We start from the raw sequence: 25,014 nt of genomic DNA, 5'->3' as shown, positions 1-25,014 counted from the left end.
AATACCCACAGTGTATTCTGTATAGCCATATAAACACTTTTGAAAAGTGTTAAGTGGAGGGCAGGGCTGGTAATGGGACTGTAATGGTAATGGGCTGAACAGCAAAGCCTACACCTGCTTTGAATGAATGCAGGGAGCTCTGGGAAGCTGAGGGTCCAGTGGGAAGCAGCCAGATTGGGCGATGTGCTTCCATACCCGTGCTTAACCACATAATCATTAAAGAGCAGAAACCTCTCCTTGTAATCCTCTCCTATAGGACAGCAGGGAGTGTTAGCATATTTGAACTGCTTCACATTCCTTCTTGCCTACTTTTGAGAACATACTACATTTTAAAACTTGTTGGTTTCTTTCATGTTTTATTTGACCCTATGTAATTGCATTCCTGAAGGAATAACAGGCTCCCCTAGTGATTTACACCCTGTATTAAATGTCAGTTTTGAAGAGACACAGTTAACTGTTTGGTTTAACCTCTTGCCTTCCCTCTCTCTATTAGCTCAAAGCTCAAAACTGAATTTGAGCTCCAGCTCTTAGAACTCTAAAGGAAGGATACAAAGATAAAAAAAGGAGTTGCAGTAGCAGCAACGTTGAAGGGAGCTTCTTGGCTCTAGCCACTTTCCCCCCACTGTGTAGCCAGTGACCAGCCCAGAATATAAAAACATCCCTTTTCTTACGGTGATTCGTACTCTTCACTTCTGTCCCAGTTCAGTTGTGAAGATGGTGAATCAGAACCACATCCTGGCAAACTGGCTTTCTATTTCATATTACCACCCACTGCCACAGCCCTGGGGACACCAACAATTGCCATAAACTGTGGTCCTCCCTCAACCCTGAAGTACCCAGTGAGGGTTTGAGGAAGCTTTGGGAGAAGAAATCTGTCTTAGTAATTATCTAATTTCATTTTACTTTGTTTTATTTAGTTTATGTACTTAGCTGCTGTGATGTTATTGTTATTAAAATGTTTCATTTGCCCTTGAAGATTCACTTAAAGTATGTTTAACAACTGCTTAATCACCTGTTGTGAACTAATTGGGAAAATCTTTAAATACAGCTGGATGTGATGGCATATTCCCTTATGTTTCTGTGCATGTGTGTGCTTAAAATCTAGAAGTAAATATATCCTGTGTTATATAACTTGACAGGCAACTAAAGTATTATTATTACTTTCAGAAGTCCAAATAAGAAACATGGTACAAAAGAGATTTTATGTTAAAAACCGCTATCTGGGGCGCCTGGGAGGCTCAGCGATTGAGCATCTGCCTTTGGCCCAGGGCATGACCCCGGGGTCCTGGGATCGAGTCCCACATTGGGCTTCCTGCATGGAGCCTGCTTCACCCTCTGCCTGTGTCTCAGCCTCTCTCTGTGTGTCTCTCATGAATAAATACATAAAATCTCTAAAAAAAAAAAAAAAAAAAAAAAAAAACCCAAAAACAGTTACCTGTGCAGAGCAGACTAAATTCGTCCTCTGCTCTGTTCTTCCCATTTCCCCAGCTTATATACAGTGACCACATTCTATTGAGCTTGGTTGAAATGACTATAACGAGGGGCACCTGTGTGGCTCAGTCAGTTGGGCAACTGACTTCATCTCAGGTCATCATCTCAGGGTCCTGGGATTGATCCCTGTATCAGGCTGCCCACACAGTGAGGAGTCTGCTTCTCCCTCTGTATCTCTCCCCTGTTCGTGCTCACTTTCTCTCTCTCAAATAAATAAAATCTTAAAAAGAAAAATGACTACAGCAATAGTAGGAAGAGAAGGAAATAGGAAGTAATGACCATAGGGACAATCAGGTTCAATTCTCTGGATTATGAAGATATAGCCTACTGTCATCTTGTCAGCACCTGAGACTTTAATCCCTGACTCCCACTCTGAGGCCGCTTATAAGCCATTAGCTAAGCCATTTGATCTGGACCTCTTTGTCTATGGGGAAAAATTCAGGCTGCCTTATGGTATGCGATAGCTTTTGTTTGACTCTTTATGCATGTATTTGTCTCAGTCTTATTCCCCAAGTTTTTTATAGTGGTTTATAAAATAAATAAAATAATAAAGAAATCAGGACAAAGGAGAAAAGAGGTAGGACAAGCAAGACAATTCAAGTAATGAGTGTTCATGAAAGATATTAGTCAAATGTACAGTAAAGTACAATTATCCATCACCACCACTACTGTAACCAATAGTTACTATAAAAATGAAATATTTAAGGATACAAGTGCTAAATGACATTACTGTCAGAAACCACTAAGAATGGCCAAATGTGTCTTGTGTCTCCTTAAAAGTGATGCATATTTTCTAGTTACTGGGTCCTGTCCAGATGGGCCTTCTCTCCAAAAAATGATAAAAGAAAAAACCTGAAGTTCATATTCCATTCTGAAATATATCTCTCCGATAGACAGCCTTCTTTTTTAAAAAAAAAAAAAAAAAAAGGATTTTTATTTATTTGAGAGAGAGAGAGAGAGCACAAAAGTGAGGGGAGGGGCAAAGGGAGAGGGAGAAGCTCTTCCCTGAGCAGGGAGCCTGACACAGAACTCAATCCCAGGACCCTGAGATCATGACCTGAGCTGAAGACAGATGCTTTACTGACTGAGCCACCCAGGTGCCCCTGAATACTATCTTTCTATCTGTGTTAGAAGTGTTTGTACTTTTTTGGAGAAGCCTTTGTACCTTATTTAATGATTTATTTCATGATATTGTAGGGCTACTAATCAATGCCAGTGTTTCAGTCTCTCCAACCTCTGGCCCTGAGAATTTGAGGCAGAAATAAAAGCACATATTAAGTACCTGGGAAAGTTTGATATTTACAGTACCTACTCCTTTGTAAGGTGGCCACTCATTCATTTCCATTCTGAAATTCCAGGTTATAGGATTTTTTTAGAGTGGTTTTCATAGGGCCAGGTTAACAGTTTGCAACACTGATAAAAGAGATATTTTTATCTTTATCTGTAATAATTTGCATTTCTTGTCACTGGTGTAGTTGAGCATCACTTGATGTGTTTATTCAGGAAGAAAAGCTCCTCTTCCATGAATAATCTGTTTCCATCCTTTGCCCACTCATTCATTGGATAGTTTGTCCTTTTCATTATTATTATCATTGTTTGCAAAGATTCTTTATTTTTATTGTCTGCTAGAATTCTTTATTTTTATTGTTTGCAAGAATTTTCATTATGTTTATACTAATCCTTATTATATAATCATGTACATTAAATATCTTATTTTATATAAGGGTATATCTTATAAAAGTAATTACATTAATTGCAGAAAATGCAGATAGATGAAAGAATATTTTTTTGCATAACTCCACATCAAGAAAGATCTTGATGACTATCCTTTTTAGTCCTTAGTGCAATACACATATGTGCATGTGTGTATATATATATTTTTATTGTATATTACACATGTTGTTTTATAATCTGACTTTCCCCTTATCTCTGTATCTTGCACATGTTTTTATGTTATTACTTCCCAACAATATAATTTTAGTTTCTAGATAGAATTCTATTATATGTCTATATCATAATCTATTTAATCTCCTATTGTCAGACAACTTTTTGCAATTATTTTAAAAAACTTAACAACACAATATAATTACTTATCTGATTTTTATGTTTTTCTTTCCTACTAGATGGCTGACTTTTAAACCTTCCTGATAATAACTTACAGTAAGTACACAGTGTTCTGATTCAGTACTCCTCTGTGTATATATGCTTGTGCTCACACATACAAGTGAAAAAAAAAGTCATGAAACAAAACTCACTTTCTGTTAATTTCTATTCTAATTCTTTTCTGTATTATTTTAAAGAAATTCTTGTTATAATCCACTAAATTTTTTCATGACTCACCATGAGTTTTTACCCTCCATTTGAAAAGGAAAGAGGGGCTGCACTTAGCACACAGTAGGCATTAATGTGTTTGTGTTGAATGAACAGCCTCATAGCTAAATCTTTGTGTACATTCATGCTGACTACTTAGGCAGTATAGTAGGGTTTTCCAGAGAAACAGAACCAATAGGAGGCAATATATATGATTGACACTTGAACAACATGGGGTTTAGAAACACTGACCCTTATGGTCAAAAATCTGTATATAACTTTTAAGTCCCCCAGAATTTAACTACTAATAGCCTAATGTTGACCCAAAGCCTATCAGTAACATAGCAGTCAATAATATACATTTTTATGCTTTATGTATTATATACTATAATCTTACAATGAAGTAAGCTAGAGAAAATATTAGGAAACTCATAAAGGAGAGAAGATATGTTTACAGTACTGCATTGTGTTTATAGAAAAAAATTCACGTATAAATGGAGCTGTGCAGCTCAAACCCATGTTGTTCAAGGGTCGACTGTATATCTTCTATTGGCTATATAAATATCTCTTATTGGTTTTCTATATATAATTTATCCAAAGAGATTTATTATGAGGAAGTAGCTCACTCAATATCAGGGCTGAGAAATCCCACAATCTACCATCTGCACACTAGATGCCCAGGAATGCCGGTGGTGTTAATTCAGTCAGACTCTGAATGCCTGAGAACCAGGGGAGTCAGGGGTAGAAGCCTCAGCCCAAAGTTAGGAAAAGATGGGATGTCCCAGCTTGATCAGTGAGGCAGGAAAAAAAGCAGAAGGGGAGAATTCCTCCTTCTTATGCCTTTTGCTCTCTTTAGGCCCTCAGCAAATTGTACATGCCCACCTACTTGCCCACATTGGGAAAAGCAATGTAGTTTTCTGTATCTACCAATTCAAATGCTAATCTTACCCTGGAGCATTCTCATGGTCACACTCAGAAATGATGTTTAATATGGGCACCCTGTGGTGAGTCACGTTGACACATGAAATTAACCATCACAGGTAGTATAGTATATAGTTAATTCCAGGGACTCTAGTTAGCATAAGTTTAAATGCTGACTCTGCCACATACTAGCTGGTGGCTATGGAAGTTATGTAACCTCTCTGTGTTTCAATTTCCTCACCTGTAAAATAATAGTGCCTATCTCAAAAAATTGTTCTGAAAATTAAATGAGTTAATTTCTTAAACACTTAAAACTACCTGACATACCATAAGTAATGTTTTTATTAAATAAATAAATGGGAAATTCCTGGAAGCTACATGATTGGATCAAAGGGTATATAAAAACATAAGACTTTTTTTTAGATTTATTTATTTATTTGAGAGAAAGAGCACACATGGGAGCAGGGGAAGGGGCAGAAGGAGAAGGAGAGAATCTCAAGCAGACTCCCTGCGGCATGTGGAGCCCTACATGAGGCTCAGTCTCATGACTCTGAGATCATGACCTAGCTGAAACCAAGAGTCAGATGCTCAACTGACTGAGCCACCCAGGTACCCCAAAACATAAAACTTTTAAAATATTGGCATACCTATTGATATAAATATATTGATATATCTATCATTGTCTATTCCACCCTTTTCAAAGCCTGAACCAACTTTTTTCCGGGCAGCCATAACAGACTTGTAGCAGTAGTGTGCTAAGGTACTGCTTTTCACTTACCTGAGGTTGTGGATGAAAATTCTTCCACCCAACCCCCAAACTGTAAGAGAAAATGGGCAAATTTTCCCCTTCTGACCTTTGTTGTTCACTCATTTACAAAAGATTATTTCACTTCAGCTAAGTTCTTGACCTTGCTCCCTCTTTGAATTCTGTCCTCATGGGTGTAACTTCCTCCCTTCTTTCCCTCTCTCTATTGTCCTTTATACTCTGATTCTTGAAAATCAAGAAGTGAGAAGCTTTGTCGTGGTGCTATAGGAAAAGAATAGCTTTCTTTGAACTTGCAGCAATTGGCCGAATTATTAAGCAGGTGACCCTCAGTCGGCACACCAGGAACTTAGGATGTGTCAGAGTAGCAAACACTGCATGGCTGTCAGAGGCTAATGCTGGTGGAAACCAGGGTGGCTGACTTTTCCCAAGTGACATGCTCTACCCTAAAGTCAGCGTATTTGATGATCCATTGAGACTTTTACTATAATCTTGGAAAACTTGGAACATCAGGAATTTCGTGCAACACCTCATTTTAGGGTGAAGAACTGAAGGAGAAAATCATGCATCAATTTTCAGTTGTGTGCTGGCTTTCTAGTTCTGATTTTATTTGGAACAACAGAATCAATCCAGCAATGTATTTTTTTCTTAGTGCCAAGTGAAAATGAGTCTTACTGATGTTGCCAAGCAATTGAAAAAGGGCTTCTGTTTAGAGAGGATGCTTAAGACAGAGGAGAAAGCAGAGTAGAATAGATGAGCTGTGTTGGATGGTAGTTTTGAGGATATCATTAATGAGGATGACATGTAAATAAGGAAGTCACTGAAATTGATCTAAGTTCATTTAACCTTCTTTGGGAACACATTAAACAAGTATCATTGTTTATCAAGCGGAAAAGAAAAGTCGGTAGTGAAAGGGAAGCTTATCTTTTGTAGAGTATAAACTATTACAAAGAATAAAGAGGAATTAAAACTATCTGGTTAGAGTACCTTTAGAAATGCCAAAGTCCTGACATTCTGATCATTTCAAAGAGCACAGAAAAGACAAACATGCAAAAAGAGATGCCTTTCTTTCCTTTAGGGTTCCTTTAACATATTCTGAAAATGAAGTTTTCTCAAACATTTTTATTTAAGAAATTTGAAAAAGAGAGTTTTATTTTCATTATAAACATCGCTTGTTTTGTTTCCATTCACCCGTATGCAAGATGAAAGCAATATGTACATATAACATTTTGTCCAAGGATATGGAAGATTTAAAAATAATTCCATTTTGCTAAAGTAACAGATACAAGCATGACAAATCATATGATGAGTCTCAGGTAGAGTGCAGGAATAACTCTACTAAATCCAAGGCAGTTTCTTCACTGGCAGAGTAAGCTTCCCAGTCACAGGTCAACCAGCTCCTTAATGGCTGTTTCCAAAGGGTTCCATTCAATCTGGTTCATGTAAATATTCCATTATTTTTACCATTTGGAAATTAAGCATATTAATATTGAAAAATATGTTCCATCATCTCTATTCGATAATATTAAAAATACTTCTATATGGCATTATGTCAGTTGGGAGACAAGTGGGATTCATTTGCAGATGAGATAAATATTTTGAAGATACAGCTTTTACTAAATCATTAAAAGAGACAAATACATGAAAGGAAAAAATGAAATACAAGCCAATGGGAAGTGCATCTGCGGAGGAATGGATAAAGTTAATGGTGTTATTTGCTTTAAAAATTTTACTGAAAGAAGTCAAATAACTCTGTTTTGATTGACTCAGGAGGGTATTATAGTTTGAGAGAGATTTCAGAACCTGGCAGAAGAATAAGGGAGGAGTAATTGGTGGATTCTTTGGGACTCATAGCCATAATGCTTTGTGACTGAATTTTTAAGTATAAATGGGAGACCATTCTTTTAAAAATACAAGCAAATGATGCTTGAAACAACTTTCTCCTCTCCTGAAGATAGTTTTTATATTAGTGTGAAAATTTGCTCATGGACAAATTTGTCTTAGTGTTTATAGCCACAATTTAAGCTATCGTTGCACCCAGGAGAATTCAACCTTATAGCATAGAAGGGATAAACACATTTTAGTTTTGCTGGGGATTTAAACTAGCCAGCTGGCTCTCACCATCTAAGCTTCCTTTGCCATTGTAGAGGCTGCAGTACTGTCATATTAAAGTATAGGACTGGGCAGGTGACAAATTTAAGAGCCAGAGCTGGTATGACCTGGACCTGGGGCTGCTTAAACAAAAGTTTAAGAGGACAAGAGTTTCTGTTGCCCTGTCAAGAAGCTCAAGTCAAACCTGATATTTTGCTGTTTGGCCTACATACCAAGATATATGGTTACATCAAAATACTTGTTGACAACGTTCACTACTTACTCTAGGGCAGGTGTTCCTCACCAGGGATCTAGAGATTCTTAAGGGATTCAATGAATTCCCTGAGATTGTATGCAAAATTTGATGTGTAGATGAGCATATGTGCTTTTCTAGGGTATTGTTCATCAAGTTCTCAAAGAGGTTGTGGTCCCAAAACAAAAAATAAGAACTGCTTCTTTAGAAGGGAAAATTTCTTCGGGATTTTTCCCAATGAGCAAAATTCAATGATTTCTGGCTATGTTTTTTCAGAAGAATTAAGTTGAACAAGTTAAAATTACTGTATTTTCCTTTTTGTAAAAAACAGTATTTTTGTTTATCCAGATTTAATCTTCCTACATTAAAAAGAAAGTATGTGTTAGTTCATTGGTTACAAATGAAATATGTATTTAAACATTCTATTCAAATGAAATTATATTCCATACTACAATATGCTATTTAAATTCTAGCTATTTTAACCAAAATACTTCAAAGACCGTCTCAGCAAGAAACAAAACTATAGCTTTCTCCCAACCCATTCTTAAGAAATACAAAAAGATCAAACTTTTTATCACTGAAAATAATTAGAACTCTAGTCAGTCACTTAAACAGTTTAAAAGAAAGGTATAAATAATAAGTCAATATAAGAGATAAAATAGAGTAATAAAAATGTTCAAATAAACCCAGAGAGGGCAGAAAAAGAGGACATAGAAACTAAGAACTAGTACCCTAAAGAGGAAACAGCTAGCAAGATGGTAGAATTCAGTATGATGATACTACATCACTTTGAATGTGAATGATCTAAACACACCAGTTAAAAGGCAGAGATTTAGATTGGGTAAAGTAGCAAGACCCAATTACATGCCATCTATAAGAAACCCACTTTCAAAATGTATAGATTAAGATTAAAAGTAAAAAAATGGAGAAAGATATAACATGACAATGCTAACTAAAGGAAAGCTGGAGTAGCTATACTAATTTCAGACAAAGGAGACTGTGGAATCACAAAGATTATCAGGGATAAAGAGGGACATTTCATAATAATAAAGTCAGTTTTCCAAGAAGTCATAATCCTAAATTTGTATGCATCTAATAGTAAAGCTTCAAAATACGTGAGAAAAAACTGATAGAAGTAAATAAACAGACAAATATGCAGTAATAACTGCAGACTTAACACCCTTCTTTAGATAATTGTTATAACAGAAAATGAATGAGGATTTAAAGATTTATTTATTTATTTTAGAGAGAGAGAGAGAGCAGTGGGAGGAGCAGAGGGAGAGAAAACAGAGAATCTCAAACAGATTTCTGATGTGGTGCTTGATCTCATGACCCTGAGATCACGACCTGAGCTGCAATCAAGAGATGGATGCTTTACTGACTGAGCCATCCAGGTGCCCCCAAATGAATAAGAATTTAGATGACCTGACCAGGACTAGCCAGAAACTGGACCTCATTGACTTTTATAGACCACTGTGTTGAATAACAGTGGAATATGTATTCTCTAGTGCACAGGGAACATGCACCAACATCATACACCATACCCTGAGCCATAAAGCAAATGTTAATAAAGTTGAAAGAATAGAAATCACACAGAATATGTTCTCACACCACAGTGGAATTCAACTAGAAATCTACAATAGAAAGATGTTTGGAAATTAAACAACACATTTCTAAGTAAGCTATGGGTCAGGGCAGAAGCCTCAAGGGAATTGAAAGCACAACTGTCTGAGGCTGGGCCAGGGTGTGGTGTTAAGGGAAGTTGGCATGGCTGGCCAGTGAGATGGAAGCAGGGGCCAAACCCTCAAACCCCTCAGAGAAGGAACACCATGAGATGTGGGAACGAATTTCAAGCAAGGGTGGTGGTATGAGTGTGGATTGGGCACTGTGGGCGAGGCAGTGTATGGAGAACATTTGGGGGCCCTGTGGTATTGTTCCTAACACTACTGCCCAGCTTTTCTTCATCTAATTGTTCAGCTTTAATAAATGCAATGATTTCCTGGGGCCAAATGCAAACACAAAGTCAAAGGACATAGCACAGTTGCAGTAGAGCACTCAATTCTGAGCTCTTTGCTTTTGATCTCTTTTCTTCAACCCTCAAAGTACCTCATACTCTGCTTTCCCCATTATAATCAAATCATAAAAAAGTATGGTTTCCTGACTACATGGCAGGCACTGTACTAAGCATCTTATATACATTATTTTATTCAGTCCTCACTAAAAATCTTGTCAGGGAGATATTCTCCACTCTGTTTCACAGAGATGTCAACTGAGGTGCAGAGAGATTAAACAGGCACGCAGCCAGCAAATGGCAAAGCCAGGATTTGGCTCCTATTTTGTCTGATTCCTGAGACTCTCGGTGCCTGTGATGTACTACTTCCCACTGTGGGTGCTCACTTCCTGGCTGTTAACTTTGCACTTCTGAGTGTCTGAGACTACAACAAGCTGAGGGGATCTGAATGAGAAGCTTTCACCTTCCTTGGGCAGAAATTTAGAGCATTCAGAATGCCCAAGGAAGGTTTAGCAGGAGTTGGGACAGCAGTCAAATTTAGGCAGAATCATTTGCACACATATCTATAGTATCTTCACTAATGTGGGTCTAGGTTTAAAAATTCATAGCCTTGAGGTATCTGGGTGGCTCAGTCAGATAAGCATCTGCCTTCAGCTCAGGTCATGATCCCAGGATTCTGGGATTGAGCACCATGTTGGGCTCCCTGCTCAGCAGAGGCCTCTTCTACCTCTCCCACTTTCCCTTGCTTGTGCTCTCTCAATCTCTCTCTCAAATAAATAAAATCTTTAAAAAAATGAAAATAAAAAATTCATAGCCATACCCTCTTCAGTGGGCCTTCTTATCTGACTCTAACTTGTTGGGCCCTTGGGACAGTACACCAACAGCATGGGGGAGAAACTCCCTTTAGATATGCATTCTTCCAGTTGGGACTTCTGTGACTACTCATAAAATATTGGGATAAAGGCAAAAATGAATTATTTAAAAAATCTGTAGTCATTCTCCTCACCAAACAATTGAACTATTGAAGGAAAATAAGAAGGATACTAAACTGGGTAGATAAATATTTATGTAGGCAGAAAAAGTAAAGGGTAGGTTGTTGGTGCCATAAAATATAAACGTGTATACATTTCATCATGGTTTTAAGCTTTCTACCTCTAGAGTTAGTATGGGATCAAAATCTGCTTCTGCTGCCTACTGGCTGTGTGGCCTTGGGGTTCTGTCACTTTATCTTCTTTGCCTTAATTTCCTCACCTCAGAAATGAGGATAATATCAGTGTTTATTATTACACAGAGCTATTGTGAGGATTAAATCAGTACATAAATATTTATATGTATATGTGTGTGTGTATATATATGTAGTAATCAGTGTTCAATACGTTTCTAGTTGTGGTTCTATGTCCAGCAGTATCACAGAATTAAAAACATTTATGGGATAGTTCAAGACCCAAACAAATGAGGCTCAAAACACTTAGTTTCCTTCCAGACACTGATCAGTTGCACTTTCATGAACTTCCTAAGACAATACCTTTTCCCTCTTTCCAAGCTTTGGGTAAACTACTAGGTTAGCATTCATTATATTTGAGTGGTGGATATTTCCTTGCATAGCTATCTCTATGGGCTGTCCCATGAGGTTGGGACTCTGCGGGCAGGAATAGGGTCTTGGTCATCTATCACCCAGACCCTACCCACCCTGGCTGCAAACACCAATAGCACCTAGGACAGTGCCTGGGACTTAGCTGCTCCTCAATAAATGTTCATTTAATTTATTTAACTGAACTGAAATGCAAAGACCGGCTCACTCAGGAAAAGAGAGACAGCTGGAAGAAAAGTGGGGGTTTGCTTCCATTGGTCACACAGAAGTAGGACTGTCGTTCTGCTCCTATGTATCTGAATGAAAGGCGTTTGACACTGCAAGCATATTTGAGGACCAGTGAGCCTATGGAGGCCAGATGGGGACAAATAATCCTTTATAAATATGGACTGGGAAGCCTGCTAACTTTAGGAATTTTCACCACCCCTCTCCAAATTTTAATCTGTACGAGGCTCAGAGATCCCTGAGAAGCTTTTTATAAAACTGCAGCTAGTGCAACTTTACTTGTGCAAATCAGTGTGGGCTAAAGGAAACTTTTCAACAGTCTCAGTTGATGCCTTAGTCAGAAGTCCATTAAATTCATAGGGGTCAAATCTGACAAGAATGTGTCTAGCTTTGTTCTCTGGAAGCCTGAGCAAAGTCACAGAAACCAGATGGAATTAGTGATATTGCCACAAATCCAGAGGGACTGGATTAAGAATATTATTTGTTCTGTGCCATAAGCATACACGGTTTATACACACGCTCACTCAAACACATACTCAGTCTCTTTCAATCACATGTGCTCCTAAGCACTCAGACACACATGCAGGCGCACACACACCCTTTTCTAGTAATCATTTCAGAAACTGCATTCACAGAGCAGTTGAGCAGCTCTATGAATGCAGAGCAGCATTAGTGTGGGTATTCAGAAACTGTCTTCTTTTTTGTACATGTCACCAGGGCTGAGTGGTTTTCAGTGTTTGAGACCTTTGCATTCATGTCAAAATCTCTTGTGGGATGTTGAAAAACAAAATTCCAGGGCCCTGTGCCTCAATAAGAGGCCACCCAAAATGAATCACACTTTGAGTAATGATTTTCTGAAGACTTGCGGATAACTTTTTTTAGATTTATTTATTTATTTATTTATTTATTTATTTATTTATTTATTTGAGAGAGAAAGAGAACAGGAGTGGAGAGGGGCAGCAAGAGAGGGAGAGAGAGCCTCAAGTAGACTCCTTACTGAGTTTAGCACCAATGGGGCTGGATCTCATGACCTTCATATCACTACCTGAGCCAAAACCAAGGATCAGGTGCTTAACTAACTGTGCTACCCAGGCTTCCCTTGGAGATACTTTTTAAGGCCTGATAAGTCTACCCTACATCCTAGCATTGAGTCAGAGACCAATGAGACCTTAGTGGTAGCCTGGTTGACCTTATCTGGGATGTTCCAGTGTGCTTCCCTTCCATGTTAATGTCATAAGAAAGGCCGTATTTAAGAGTGGGTCATCATACACAGTTATACTGAAATGAGCCCACTCTCTTATTCTAGGCGTTCATACCTAGTGTCTCATTTTCTTTTGGCAGAGATGGCACTGGAATCCAAATCTTTTGATGATGTCAAACCCAGTGTGTTTCACTGAACCACAGCTCTCTTCACTGGGTGATCAGGAATCTCATGAAATGAGATTTTGTATCAGGAAATGAATGAAGTTTTAGGAATCTAAAGGATCAGGAATCTCATGAAATGAAGTTTTTGTATCAGGAAATGTTAAAAATATTTAGCAACCAGTAAAACAGGTGCAGGCCCCCTCAGGACCCATGTAGAAGAGTGGGTCCCCACTCTGTGGCCCCACCCGCTGATAATGGTAAAGTACCCTTTGAGATATTATCACTTGGGACTCAGGCCCCTAATTAGGCATGGAAGAGAGAAGCAAGAAATTATCTGCTTTCACCCAATATCCAGGACAAATGACAGTAAATAGAAAATTATGACTAAAAAAAATTGCAAGTTCACTCTTTTCTTGAAATAGAGTAGAAAGACAATTATCCAGTTAGTTTCCATGGGAGAGGTGACAAATGTTTTTCCCTCCAAACTACAGCTCAGACTCTGTGTTCCTGTATTTATGAAGGTAAAGGGTCACAGTACTGAAAATCATGACTATCCTACAAATTTGTGGGAAATGCTGGCCAAATCTCAGGCTTCACCTGATGGTCACTACTATGCTTTATTATTCCATGGGGTAGCTAAAAATTCACTGGGAAAAGCTTATTTCCTTACTATAAAGAATCACTCCCTCTTCTGTGCTCAGCTACAGACACCTGGGATGATGAGATTGCATGGAGGTGTAACAAGGTGACTTGTTAAGTCCCAACTAACCCCATAGCCTGGCCTGGATCCAGTGAAGGTCAACTCTCCTTTGACCCTCTGTCAGGGCCTTTATGAAGCCCCACGTGGGGGAAGGTTGATTTTCTCGGCAGATCTCAGGTTAGAAAAAGCTCTGGTCAGCTATAGGCTTCCTTCCTTCTTTTTCTTCTCTCATCTTCACATTCCCATCTGGTGGGCATCTTGGGTATTCTGTCCTGAGTTTTCATACTTAATATTTAGCCCTTTTAAATTTCACAGCTCATGATGAACTTTTACTTTTGATAGAAGTTTCTAGCCTTCCTCTTATTTTTTTTATTTTTCTTTTTTTGATACAGCCACTTAAGTGTGGAGCATTATTGTCCTAAGTGCTCCATTTCTGACTTGAAATGATTTCTGATTTTAAATCATAACATTCTGATTTAAAATCCCACACTTAATACAGCAATGCCTAATAACCGGGCCCACAAGGTATTTAATGTAATTGGAAAATATCTTATTCTGGCTTTACTTCCCTTAAAGCATTCCAATCTCACTCATTCAAGGAGCTAAAATAGAAGCTTGATCTCAGAATTAATTGGAGATTAACACGGAATCTTAATTTTAAATGTATCAAAGGAAAGAAAACAATTTAGACCCCAGTGTACATCAAAGGATAATTCTATCTGGCAACGTACAACGGCTTTGCAGCAGCCTAATCTCTCACCACACCCTCATGCTTCCATAGCTACCGCAGCACAGAAGCCACAACAACATCTTTAGTGCCGTTCCCTCACGCAAGGAGCTCTCCCAGTGCACCGTGGCTGGGATTTAATTAATTACAGCTATTTACAAACTCTCAGAAGCTCATTACACACCAACAGAAAATTTCCAGCAAGTCAGGGAGTGGCCTCTTCGGAGGTCATTGATGAACTGCCTTCTGATCACTTCTCATCGAACACTGATGGAACCTGGGCAAGGATGCCAACCCAGCCTCTGCCCTGCTTGCAACCTCTGTGGTGGGAGACCCCCTAAAGGCCCTGGGGCGCTAGGCCATGGGAATGAGTGAGAGGCCAAGAACAAGGTGGGAGAGAATTCAGAGTCTGACACCAGCTGCAGGCCGGGTTCAAAGTGGTGTCAAATGTCAGTGCTTTGCAGCGAGGAGATCCCTCTGTACACACCTTCTTCTCCTAGGCGAAGTCTCATGTGCATTTTTCTTTTTTTCATTTATTTGAAAACCGTGCACTGCTGAGGCAGGGATTATGTGCTGGGAGTGTTTCATTTTCAGATGTTTTTGCACATAGCTTTTTGCCTCCCACCAATGTTTCAATCACCCATAGTGAGTTTCACTAGCAAAAAGTTTTTCATTTAAAATTTGAGTAAACACAATACAATCAAAAAGGATTCAGCATGCCTAATTCTGAAAGAGAGAATTCTGGATAAAGTAACCACCTTTTGGTTGAACCAGATGAACTGGAACTTCATCATCCAAACCTCGAGTTGACCTGTATATAATTTGAGACTTTGGTAGGATAGTAAAATGTAGGCCTTGAAGAGCTCAATTTTTATTTCTTTAGGAGGAAAATATTTTAAGTATATCTTACTTTCTAACCACATATATTAAAAAGGGTATTCTTTCTGCTACGCTTCCCTGTCTCCTCCTCTTTTTCTTCTTCTCCTGAGAAGTGTAACTAAAACAAAATTTTTAAATGATTCTCAGCAAAACCCTTGAATCACCTTTTCTCCAGTGCTCTCTGCTCTGAGTTTCTAAATACTAAGCCTCCAGTGGCTTCCACTCAAGTATAGACTGGGGCTCCTCCTAGCAGCAGAGTGCCTATTGTGGGGATCCTTTTTACTTTTATTTTAAAACTCCTCTCAGGGGCAACCTCCCCCTTGCAAGGGCTAAAGTGATTACTGGGCATGCAAAGGGGGCTAAGTCCTCCACTCTGGGGACAGCCAGTTCCAATGGGACACCCCTCCTTCCCAGTGCTGGAAATGTGTGTGTGTGTGTGTGTGTGTGTGCGTGTGTGTGTTTTAAAACTCTAAGAGGAGTTTGAACTGAAAAACAAGAATACGTTGTGAGTGAGTGTTTTCCTGGGTATAGTGTATCCCTCAAAGCATTTTTCTGAAGAGGGAAATGGTAAGCTCTTGATAAATGAAAAATAAACTCTTGTTCTCCAAGATAAATTATTACAACAAGAACTTTCTCCAACCTAAAACTCTAATAGTAATCTTTGGCTTTGCACGGTAGAGTTTCCCTAAACCGTTGAATGTAGTCGTCCTTTCTCAGACCTTGTTTTGGTAAATGACAAAGAGAGCATCTCCAAAGGTTGAGTGATTACCTTATCCTTTTGCTGCAGCCCTGGAGATCTTTACCTCTTTAAGCAGTGGTATGTAAGTCTTGAGGACACCCAGAAGCTTGCCCCAGGCTTTAGACATTCTCAGAAAGGAAGAAAGTAAAAGAAAGGCCGGCTATGTATCAACAAGGCAGAAACAGAATAAGCCAGGTAGTCCCATTCTGATAAGGTTGGAGATCTTCTGCAAATCAGGTAAACTGACCTGCAAATAAGTGTGCTTGCTTGGGCAAAGGCAGCCTCTCCTGTCCTAGGCTTTGTATCTGGGGCATTCATTCTTTGAGCACACTTAATGGCCAGCAGAGTTAGAGATAGGCTCTTTCCCAGCTTCTCTGAGCAATGAAGTTATTCTTTCACTCCTAGAAACATTTTTAATCACATCTTCTTACCTTTCCTTTGTGCATCCAAAAGAGGTTATCTAAAACTGAATTATAACCATATCTAGGCTATGTCATAAAAACTGAAATCATCAATTTTAAGAGGATTTTATCACCAGCACTTTATAGCGCTTGATTGAAGTGAAATAATAGACATAAGGAATGTTTGACCTCTGAAATGACACCCCAACCCCTGCCAAAGGAAAGCCTACTTAAGAAAAGAAAGATAAAAGATCATAGGAAAATGCTCTTCAGACCTAAAAGTCAGAATGCAGAAAGTTATTCCTTTATTAAGACTTTGCAAATTGGTTTTATTTTAAACCCCTTTATAATAAAGCCCATATGTCAGAGTAATGATGTCAAAACCTTTAAAACTACACTGGTAAATTGAAAAGGTAATGGAAAATGAAAGATTTTATTCAAGTTTTTTTTTTTCATTTTGCTGGAAGTACTGCCTATTTAAAAAACATAAATGAGACCAAAGTATAATGGTATATCTAGTTTTAACTTTAGTGAGACAGTTCTATTATACTTTATGATTTTTGTTGTTTTCAAATTAAGTGAAGTTTTCATATAATAACAACTATAAAAAGAATGCAAAAACCAAAGTTAGGAAGAGCATATGCCTAGAGTTAAGGAGTCCTTGACCATAAGTGGTATGATTATAGTTCATATTTTTTTTCTTATGTTTTTTAGTTTTCAGAATTTTCCAATTCTTATGGTTAACATTTATGGCTTTTAAAATGTAATGTAATTTTGTTTAAAGTATAAAAAGATTTTGATCATGTTATTTCATTCTTGAGTGTGTATGTGTGTGTGTGTGCTTTTTAAAAAAGATTTCATTTATTTATTTATTAGAGAGAGATAGAGCACAAGCTACACACAAGCAGGGGGAGGAGCCGAGGGGGAGTGAGAGGGACAACAAGCACCCTCAGTGCATAGTGGCCTGGGCTCATCTCTTGACCCTGAAATCTAGACCTGAACTGAAATTAACAGTCCACTGTTTCACTGACTTGAGCCACCCAGGCGCCCCTCATTTTTGGGTGTTTTGAATGACAGATTTTCGATCCTCTTTCCCCTTTCCCCTCTGCTCATCTCTGGATTGAGTTCCTCTTTGTGTTGCTTGTTTCCTCCTTTCATTTCCCAATCCTCTTTCTCTTTCTTCAGTCAGCATCCCCAGCTTGGGACTAAAGTGCCTGCCTAACCCTGGGAGGCTTCTATGGAAAAGCGGCCAGAGAGAGAAGGAGAATGGTCCTGCCCAGGCCAGCAAAGCTCCAACTCCATTTCTGAGCTGAAGGGTTGAGACCCACTGCCTCACCTTACAGAGGAAGGAGCTAGGGTTGACCTTGTGTGAAGTGACTCACTCAAGGTCACACCACCAGTTTGGGGCAGAGTAGAAATTAGAACCCAGAACGAGGCTTGTGGCTGGAACCTGTAAAAGGTTGTTGAAAGCAGCAAACACAGAAGCATAGAAGGAACAGTGCAGACATCTAATGTGTGAAGGAGGCTGGGTTTTTCTAGAAATGTACTGCTGACCCTGGTTTGGGGTGTGTGGGTGTGTGTGTTTCATTTCCCCACCTTAGATAGAGATATAAGCACAGAGAAATAACTCTCTGCTGTAAGAAACACAGCAGTGTCAAAGAGAAACAGAGACTGACCTGCATCCTCAGTGTCCTAGGAAGCAGAGGAACTCTAACCATCGCCTCTCAAGGGCGCTGCCCCTCCAAGCTGATATTGCCATATAAGAATCTTCTGATTTGACAAGAGAAGTGAAAAATTAAGATTTTTGTGTGAAATTTCCCAGTTTTAAAATGTTGATGCAAATGGCAGATGTTTGTAACCCTTGATGGCGAATATGAGCACGGGACAGAGCTACCTCACGATCTTAGAGTGAAGATGAATGTTATGATAAAGAGGGGGATGGGCAACTTCTGCGGATGGTTGATCTCAAATGAAGTGGCATCAGCATACACGTTCAGCACGGGGCGTACCGGGGCACTGGGCATTCTTACCAAATGCTCTTTCTATGCTTTTAATATCCTGCCTGGCTTTTCCCCCCATTTATGTTAAAAACAAGATGAAATTTGCTATATCCTTGGCTGATAACTAATATATAAACTCTCCCTAACTCCTGGTAGAAAGCTGTGGCAGTAGACTGAGATCTCCTTGGATCTACATATGGAAACTTGAATGTAACACACGAGGTCCCCAAAATGTATAAGCTTCTACTTAGATGCCTATAGACAAGATCCACCTTGCCAGGTATGAGAGTCTGGTTCTGTTTCCTCCCACCTTCATTCAGAAAAAAAGAAGCCTTCTACATCACAGAGCTTATGTGTTCATTTTATATATGCCTAAAAATTGACAAAGACCACACTATTGCACTCCCTTTGAAATCAACTCATAAGAAAAGGCATTGTTTAATGTACCAGTCGACATCATATTATGTGAACTTCAAAAAGCCCCGGTGAACATTTGAATTCATGTGTGCTCCTGAGAACAAACCATTCTGAAGGAAACAGACAGCTCTAGAGTTTATCTTTGTTTCTCCTGCCAAAACATTCCAGTGGAGCACCACAGAACCATATTGGATGGTTTGGGGACCTGTATAAATTATGTGAGAAAATGTAGAATTCTTCTTTTGTTCTGAGTATTATACCATTTTTAAAGAAGCAGTGGTTGAATTTACAGTCATTTGAAAATTCAGTTGCTTTTACATCTTCAAATCAAAAAATTACATGTCATTTTAGTTTTTCCAGGATTTGTTCTTTAGCACAAGAACAATCTTTTTGAACAAACTTGGATCTTGCACTAAAGAGTGTGGCAATTTTACTAATGCTTTGCACATAGTAAATAATTGATAATCAACGCTTGGCTCAATCGGTTGGGCATCTGCCTTCAGCTCGGGTCATTGGGAATCTGTTTCTCCCTCTGCCCTTCACCCTTGCTCGTGATCTCTCTCTCTCCCTTTCACTCTCTTTCTCTCTAAATAAATAAAATCTTTTTTAAAATAATGAATAACTTGCTACATATGACTAAATGTTGAGCCTCCTTGACAAATGGCCACAGCATGATAGAATGCAATGGAAAAGTGTTATGCATAGTGCATTCAGGGAAGCTTTCCCACCCTCCAGAGTTAAGGGAGATGCCAAATTCTTCATGACTAACTCCATAAACTATTTAAGCATTTTCCTAGCTTTTGTTTGCTGCTGCTGTTTTACAGCATTTAATTTACAATTTATCATGCCAGATTAATATGAGAGATTCTTCTTCCTTTTTAAAGAAACACCGTTTTGGACTGACTAAGGATTTATGCTCAACACCACTGTCCACTCTGGGCTTCATTGTCCCTGGCCTAGACTCCTGTAATTGGCCCCCATCTGGACTTCCTGTTCCATAGAATCTACTCCGACACACTATTGCAGTCTATGTGAAATGCCAGTCTAATCCTGGCCCATGATCCGCTAGATAATCAGTTATGGAGCACTTACTGGGCCTGGCATTGTGTTAAACACTTTATATTCATTATCTCATTTAATCCTCGTAACAATCCCATGGGGCAATCTCTATTTTACAGAGAAGCAGAGGGAGGTTCAGAGAGGTTAAGTAAATTGTGTAAGTAAATTATAGATTACATTTCGGGCTTCATTCATCCATTTAATTACACATACTCTCCCCACCTGCAGCCACAGCAGCATGATGGCAAAATGTACTAGGCATGGTGACACTTCTATCACATGTTGTCTTTCTTGTCTGGGAGGCTCTCCCTCACTTGGCACTCAAGCGAGTTCCCCCCACTGTGAAGTCTTCCAGATATCCTTCCAGCTCCCCACTTAGTCCTGACATTTCTCCAGCATGCCTCTGTCACCTATTGCTTTTCTATCCTAAGTTTATCTGTCTTGCTCTTTTATCAAATGTCATGAGGGCTGGGTCATTGGGCTGGGTCATCAAATATTGAATTTGTGTTCATTTACACAAAGCTTGGGGGAATAGTAGGCACTCAATAAATCTTGGTAAAATGGATGAATTTTGAGGTCTTTAAGAGTGCCTTATTGATCTTTCTATACCCCAAATGAAGCTGCAATACCAGGAGGTCACCCAGGAAAGGACAGATTGAGAGGCAGTTCCAGTGGTCTGGGCAGTTAGGATGTCCCAAGCCATGAGGAAGAGAATCAGTAGACAGAGATGCTAAACCTGGAGATAGAGAAGCCTGGTTGGGGACCAGCTGGACAAAGAGGAGGTTGGATATGGAATAAGTAGAAATGGAGTGCTGTGTTAGTCAAGACTCTCCAGAGAGACAGAGCCAAATATAAAAAGAAATGTATTATGAGGAACTATGGGTCACATGAGTATGGAATTTTGATGTCCCAAGATCTATAGTCAGCAAACTGGATACCCAGGAGAGCCCATGGTACAGATAGTTTAGTATGAATGTCAGCAGACTTGAGATCCAAGAAGAGCCAATGTTTCAGTCTGAGGACAAAACATCAGGAAAAAAACCTGATGTCCCAACTCAAAGATATTCAGGTAGGAGGAATTCCCTCTTGTGGGAGAGTCAGTCTTTTTGTTCTATTTAATCCTTCAACTGATTTGGATGGGACCCACCCACATTGGGGAGAGCAATCTGCTTTACTCAGTCTACGAATTCAAATATAAAGCTCATCCAGAAACACCCTCACAGACAAATCCAGAAAAATGTTTTCTCACATATCTGGGCATATCATGGCCCAATCAAGGTGGCACATAAGATTAACTATCACATAGGGGGAATAGAATGGAGTAGACTTGACCAGGAAGACCCTCATGGGCACCAGCTTCCAATTAGGGTCCCTCTTCTATTTGCAGGTTGCAGTGGGCCCATTTGATGTGGACAGTTCTAAAAGTTTCCCTTCCTGACAGTCAGTTGTGTCTGAGGAACCTACCATTTCCCTCTGCTCTGCCTTTAAACCTGCTCCTTCTGCACACACACACTTCTCTCCTGAAACTTTGAGTGAAATAGTCCTGACCGTGGAATTATCCCTCATTCATCCTGCTTTTTGATCCTAGCATCTAAATAGTTGCCGCGACCTGTCAATTCCTCCTATAAAATGCTTCTCACAGCTCTCATTTCCTTCACTGTCTGCTATTCCTCTCTTACTTATACAGTGATTGCTCTTTAATTTTTAAAGAGAAAAGAGGGTGGAGGGTCACAGCTGGGTGCAGAAGAGGTTATAACAGGAGACTGGTTTTGAAGCTGCCTTCAAAAAGCAAAATGAAATTTTCTTTAGATTATATGTTTCAAGTTAATAATGCAGCAGTTTTATATAAGTGTACTTTACATACAAAGTATTCATTGTATATATCAAATTATACATACGTATTTTTCAAATTTGTGGTAGAGATTATGACAGGGAGATCCTACTTTGTACAGCAACTATTAGAATTGTTTCTCAAAAGGTTTCTTGGACTCCAAGGACTTTTTCTTTTGTTCCTGAATAAAACTTCCTAAAGTACAACTTTAATAACCTTCACTGGCTCTTCACAGCCTCCTAAATGAGGAATAGTCAGTCTATGAATGGATTCTATGACCCTTTGAAATATGGATCCCACCCATTTTTCTGGCCTTATATCCTGTGAGTCACCATTGCCCTGTATCAGTCAGGAATGCCTTTGGCTGCAAGTAACAAAACATCTAATGTGTGCTGGCTTAAACAAATAGCTATTTTTCTCACATAATAAGAAATTAATAGGTCTGCAGTTCAGGTCTGGTGCAAGTGCTCAGTGATGGATCTAAGCTCCTAACTCTGTTTCACCATCCCATTATATGACTTTTGCTTCTGATCTCATGACCTCAAAATACACTTCTAGGCATCTTAGTCACATTCCCAATAGGAGGCAAGGGCCAAACTGAAGGAAAGAGTCCTAACTGAGCCTGTCCTGTTTTATGGATGAAGTGAATACTCTCCCAGAATCCTAACCCAGCAATCTTCTGCTTATGACTCAGTGGCCAGAAGGGTGTCATGTGGTGGAAGGTGACGGGGTGGGGGTGGCGGCAAGGATGGAGGTGGGCCAGCCAATCAGGAGTACCTGCCATGTACACACCCACTCTACCTACACAGCTCACTCACCGATTTTTCCTTACTTGCCTTCACATCATTTCCTCCACCTTGAATAGTCTTTGCCCTGCTCCATCTCTGCTTATTGAAGGCTTTCATTTAGTTTAAGTCTTGATAAAATACTGCTTCATCCTAAAAGTCCTCCTCCTGGTCTTCTTCCAAACCTCTCTGACAAAATTTCTTCTTCTGAGATCAGCCACTGTTTGTATTTCTACGATACCTAGAAGCCTCACACTCTACTCTGGTTAATTACATGTGTTTTATCTCCGCATCTATATTTTGAGGTCCAAGAGGATAGGGAGCATGTCTCATTCATCTTTGTATTTCCAAGGCAACTCAGCACAGAGTAGGTATTCAATAAATGTTGGATGAATGCATGCATATTCTGTAATATTCCATTCTGAACAGTAAAGTCTGCAATACCCACACTGTGTCTATAATGGTCCCTCTGATCCAAGTTAAAGGAGAACATCTGCAGTCCTCTGTGAATATTGGCTGCTGTCCTCTGTCCTCAGCCAAAGCAGGGACATCTGCGGTGACAATGTGACTGACTATCTACCAATGCTTTTTATGTCCCTCTGCCCAAATGTGCAGCTGTTTCCTGGGTGGGAAAGCAAGGAAAGAGTAAAAATCAGAGAAAATAACAGGAATTTTAGCAGGAGACTTGTGAGGGTGTTAGGTTCCACTTAACCTCGAAGCTGTGCTACAATAGAAGTAATAATAATATTAATATCAATTAATACCATTTATTAAACCCTTTATGCGAGACACTGTACTTTCTATGCATTAACTCATGGACTCCTCAGAACATGCCCCTTTGTTAAATAAGGAACCAAGGCTCAGAAAGATTAAACAATTTGTCCAGGGTTACATAGCCTACAAGTCGCAAACCTGGGCAGACACTCGTTTCTTAATGCAAGTCTGGGAGGGAAGGGGTGTTAGTTCTGTTTTACAGATGAAAAAACTGCAACCCAGAGAAGTGAGTGACTTCTCAAGACAACCCAGAGTGGTGGTTAAGAGGATGGGCCCTGGCACTGGACTTCCCCTATGAGATATGGGGCAAATGGTTGAAAGTGTCTGTGCCTGTTTCCTGATCTGTAAAACAAAGATAGCTTTTACTTCATGGGTGCCTATGAAAACAAAATGAGTAGGTACATACGTAGAGACTGGCCTAGGCACCTAGTCCAAACCAAGTATGTAGTAGCTCTTAGCCAGGGCTGCCGCTAGCCTAAATGATAAAGTAGCCCAAGGACAACATACCTGGTATACTGAGCAGGAGAGAGTTGGGCATTCAAATGTGCTTGTCCTTCTGGGAAAAGAAATCAGTGCTACTGTCTGGCTCCCAGTGGTAGGAGTCCTTTTTTTTTTTTTCTATGCAAAAGGGCTCCCCAGCCACCATGCATCAAAAGAGTCACACCTTTTGAACAAAACGGCTGTGTCTACACTTCTGTCCACTGCCAGCATTACCTGACCCAGAGAATTAGCAGGCTTGTGGTGTTGGGACTGTTTTGAGAAAGAACCATCATTTGGTATATGCTGAGCAATGTGGAGTAACTTTTAGTATTTCATAGTCGAATGACATTAAGCTACTTTTCTCTTCTTGGTAGTGAGGCTCTAATGATGCTCCTGTGATAAACACTGCCTTTTGGCATTCACATCCTTGCATAGACCCCTCCCTCATTGAATCTAGGCAGGCTTTATGTAGCCAATGGGGTATGGTAGGACTGACTGTGATTTCTGAAGGCTAGGTCATAATGAGCCTTGTAGCTTCTGCCTTGGGTTCCTTGAAAGCTCATGTTTGTGGAAGCCAGCTGCCATCTAAGAAGTTTAACTACTAGGAGACCACCATGCTGTGATAAAACCCAAGTCATCTGTGTTGAGAGGCTGCATGGCAAAAAGGAGACATCTGCCCACTTCCTCCCACCCACAGAAATCCCAGCCATTTAGGTGAGGTGCCAGACACTTAAGGAAGAAGCCATCTTAGACATCCAGCCCAAGCAAGGACAGACTCTCTGTAGCCCCAGTCGCCATCTGACTCCAACTGCATAGGACCCCAAGCAAGAAGTGACCAGCTGAGCCCTGTCAACCTATAGAACCTAAGAGATGACTATAAGTTGTTATTTTAAGCCTCTCTGTTTGGAGGTTATTTATCATAAAGCACCGGATAACTGAAACATTCATGATTTCCCCAAGGCTGCTGGTGCAGTTACAGGACACTCATACAAACCACAGATGAGGACTGTAAGCTGTTTCTTTTTACTTAATTAGATTTCGGGGTAAATATACAAATGAGAACCAATTGAAGTCTATATGTAAAACGTTTGTAACTCTGTTTTTCTTAAATAGGAGAAATACTATTCTAACACCATCTAGCATTATATTACATGTTTATTTGCCTGTTTGACTATTGTGTGTTTGAATATAAGGTCAAAGA

At 39.5% G+C, this 25,014-nt stretch overlaps 1 protein-coding gene across 1 annotated transcript in view; it reads left to right on the top strand.

Moving 5' to 3' along the window:
- Window positions 1-25,014, top strand: part of BMP4 (bone morphogenetic protein 4) — a 190,821-nt gene that overhangs the window by 142,418 nt on the left and 23,389 nt on the right. Inside the window, exon 4 of the mRNA XM_072761613.1 lies at window positions 3,615-3,651. The gene's annotated coding sequence lies outside the window, so the exon portion shown is untranslated. The remainder of the gene's footprint in view (window positions 1-3,614; window positions 3,652-25,014) is intronic.

This window comes from Vulpes vulpes, chromosome 6 (genome assembly GCF_048418805.1).
Source record: "Vulpes vulpes isolate BD-2025 chromosome 6, VulVul3, whole genome shotgun sequence".
Lineage (NCBI taxonomy): Eukaryota > Metazoa > Chordata > Mammalia > Carnivora > Canidae > Vulpes > Vulpes vulpes.
The sequence above is the reverse complement of the archived record's forward strand: the minus strand, read 5'-3'. Positions and strand labels throughout refer to the sequence as shown.